This window comes from Pollachius pollachius, assembly GCF_949987615.1.
Source record: "Pollachius pollachius genome assembly, chromosome: 8".
In the NCBI taxonomy this organism is placed as follows: domain Eukaryota; kingdom Metazoa; phylum Chordata; class Actinopteri; order Gadiformes; family Gadidae; genus Pollachius; species Pollachius pollachius.
In genome coordinates, this window is record NC_136941.1 from 5,116,841 (window position 1) to 5,121,061 (window position 4,221).

Consider the following 4,221-nt stretch of genomic DNA (forward strand, 5'->3'; position numbering starts at 1 on the left):
ATAGTGTAAGCTACTGCATGTTGTTTAATGTGCTGTGCGATGTGAAGAGGTGGGAAGTAACGAGTGTACTTCACTTGTACTTTACTGATACTAGTACTTTACTGAACTACAGGTGTCTATAAGTAAAGTAAAGATAAGGTATCTGTACTTTGCTTATATCAGTATTTATTTTTCTGATTTATCTTTCTTTTTTTTCCACGCACAACATTTAACACAAACATCTGTACTTTCTACTCAATTTTCCAAACAGGCTTGTTACGTGAGTTGTTACGTGAGTTGTTTAGTTGTTTAGAGTATCTCCTGAAGGGAGTCAATGGATTTGCATGCCAACCCCTCAACACGACTACAATGGAAGCCTTTCTGGCACGTAGAGAGGAGAAATAATTAATACACATTAACTCCAAATCAGCAACACTACAGCAAAACGCTTCTCCTCCAGAAGGTCCCTGCAGAACAGCTCTCAGTAGAACAGCTCTCAGTAGAACAGCTCTCAGTAGAACAGCTCTCAGCAGAACCACTCTCAGTAGAACAGCTCCCAGTAGAACAGCTCTCAGCAGAACAGATATATGCAACAACTCCATGCAAAAACGATTCAGAAGAACATCTCTGCAGAACGCTCTACTCAAAACGACTCTATGCAGAACAGCTCTATGCAGAATAGGTCTGTGCAGAACAGCTCTGTGCAGAACAGCTCTCAGCAACACAGCTCTCAGTCTAACAGCTCTCAGTAGAACAGCTCTCAGCAGAACAGCTCTCAGCAGAACAGCTCTATGCAAAAACAACTCAGAAAAACAGCTCTATGCAGAACAGCTCTATGCGGAACAGCTCTGTGCACAGCAGCTCTATGCAGAACAGCTCTATGCAGAACAGCTTTGTGAAGCTAAAACTAGCTAGGAAAGAACTAGCGAAGAGAACAGTAAGAACATATGGATGACAGGCAGGCAACCGACATACAGACAGAGGGACAAAAAGACAGACAGACGGTAGCAGACAGATATACAGACAGAAAGGAAGGCAGACAAGTATAGGGGCAGGTGGACAGGCAGACGGAAAGACAGACAGAGTGGCAGACAGGTAGATATGCAAGCTGGCAGACAGGCAGACAGACAGACAGACAGACAGACAACGACAGGTAGATATGAACGCAGAGAAGCAGTATAGGCAGAAGGAAACCAGATAGGTAGTGTGTGTTGTTTAGTTGTAATGAAAACATTAACTTTTTTTTTCTTTTTTTTTACACACTTATCTGAACTTCTACTTGAGTGACGAATGTATATACTTGTTCCACCACTGGCGGTGTGTACTTGGACTGAATAGGTTGAGAAGAGTTCTCAAGCTAAATATTCCCACACGATTGCGTTTCCTTTTTCGTTAAGCAGGTAGAAGGGGACATTTGAAGAGGAACTCTGAGCTAAACGTGGGAAGTCTTACGGTTTTATGCAATCTGTAAAAATGCTTTAGAAGCTATTGTTGGTGTACTTTCCCAAAGTAACCAGAAGGGCGCAGTATTAACCCAATAATTAAACACGCATGCACTCCACTACCCCAACACCAGAAGCGCGCGAACAGACATGCAAGTACGCACGCACACACACACACACACACACACACACACACACACACACACACACACACACACACACACACACACACACACACACACATACATACATACATACATACATACATACATACATACATACATACATACAGAGTCAGAAAACAATCATGTACAACATGTACATACATAGCCTACATACATACATACATACATAGCCTATAACTTGTCAACATATAAGTCTAGGTCTATTTAAGTAGTTTAAGATTGTTTTAAATTATCCTTGAGTCCATTTTTCTAAACCCTTGTGTTTTATTCAAGACTTAGCATAGCAGGTGATAAGTGGACAATTATGAAAATCAAAATACATTTTCTTATTCTCCTTGCAAGGTTGGCCGTTTTGACTGACACGGGGTCTCGCCAGCTAAACTGGCCACACAGAGCGAAAGCCATGTTGGCCGCTCAATTCGTGACCCACAAATCAAGACAGATTAGGACTGATTGCACCGTCGCTGCCGCGTCTGACCTACAATCTGAACCGCGCTGCTCACTGGCTGAGCAGCGACGGTCGTCGAGGTCTCAGGGTCCAAAGGTTGCCATGGGAACAGCGCCCGGGCTGGGTGTAATCTGCTGGCGTTCCGCAGCCCCCATCCCTCTCCTCGCGGGTACACGAGAAAGCACGGCTGGATTCCTTTTTGTCAGGCCCATATTCTTCTGCTCTATTTCCTCACGCTATAGACACGAAGCTCTCACACACAGCCGCTCACTGCTGCCCCTACTGGCGGCCGTTTGACTAGCTCACTGCTGCCTAACCACCACCTCCACCACTACATTCATCGCCAGTCACCTCTGCCATCGCACGCGCAAACACGCGCACATACACAAACACTCCCGCACACACAAACACACACACACACACACACACACACACGCACACAGGATGCTAGGATAGGATTTTTCTAATCTATTACCTTCCAAATTCTGCTCCATTTTTAATTAGCATTCTGCTTAAATTAACTTAAATGAATAGGTCATCTTGCATTGTTATGTATTATGTTTTTTTGGGAATCTTTGGGCATACCAGATATAGGTTAATGGACTGCAAATGCAGCACACAAGAAGCAACCATAATTCTTTGCTTTGACAGTTAATACACTTCTGTTAGGAAAATGAATGAAACATTTGTTTGGCTACAATATTTTTGGGGAAACACTCTTCAGTCTCCCACTGCATATCTTGAGAGGGGGTGTGGGGGGACGAAACAATTGTGCACTGGTCGTCCCACCAAAGAGCCTGTTACATTTTTGTTCCTTTAGTAGACACTCTTATCCCAAGTGGCCCTCAGTGATTTCAGATGTGGGTCATTTAGGAACAGGTAGGGCTGAGGACACCTCACGCTAGGAGTGTCTCCTCAAGGGAGTCGATGGATTTGCATGCCAACCCCTCAACACGACTACAATGGAAGCCTTCCTGGCACGAAGAGAGGAGAAATAATTAATACACATTAACTCCAACTCAGCAACACCACAGCAAAACGCTTCTCCTCCAGAAGATCCCTGCAGAACTGCTCTCAGAACAGCTCTCAGTAGAACCGCTCTCAGCAGAACAGCTCTCAGCAGAACCGCTCTCAGTAGAACAGCTCTCAGCAGAACAGCTCTCAGCAGAACCACTCTCAGCAGAACAGCTCTCAGCAGAACAGCTCTATGCAGAACAGCTCTCAGCAAAACAGCTCTCAGTAGAACCACTTTCAGCAACACAGCTCTTAGTCTAACAGCTCTCAGCAGAACAGCTCTCAGCAGAACAGCTCTCAGTAGAACCACTCTCAGCAACACAGCTCTTAGTCTAACAGCTCTCAGCAGAACAGCTCCATGCAAACACAATTCAGAAGAACATCTCTGTGCAGAACTCTCTACTCAAATGGCTCAATGCAGAACAGCTCAGATCAGAACAGCTCTGTGCAGAGCAGATCTATGCAGAACAGCTCTGTGTAGAACAGCTCTATGTTGAACAGCTCTGTGGAGCTAAAACTAACTAGGCAACAACTAGCGAAGTGAACAGTAAGAACATATCAATGACACGCAGGCAGATGGGTAGCTAACCGACATACAGACAGAGGGACAAAAAGACAGACAGACGGTAGTAGACAGATATACAGACAGAAAGGAAGGCAGAAAAGTATAGGGGCATAAAGGGGCAGGTGGACAGGCAGACGGAAAGACAGACAGAGTGACAGACAAGTAGATATGCAAGCTGGCAGACTGACAGACAGACAGACAGACAGACAGACAGACAGACAGACAGACAACGACAGATAGATGTGAACGCAGAGAAGCAATATAGGCAGAAGGAAACCAAATATATTAATAAACAGATCTATTTATTCGTTAATTGATGCTACTGATTCAGGAACGACCCGGTTAGATAAAGCCATCAGCCTGTCGTCAGGAACAAAGGCGCGCGTGTTGAGCCGCTCTGCCCCCCTACAAGGACAGCCTTTTGGTTTCGTCCAAACTTATCGCACATTCGCTGTCGCTTTTCAATTGCAATTCATTTTACTGGCCGGGTATCTTTTTTTTGTGGTACTTTTACAGATGTATCTTGTGTTAATGGCCCACCCGGGGAAGCCGTCGTAGTGAATACGTTGGCTTTTTGTAAACGGTCTA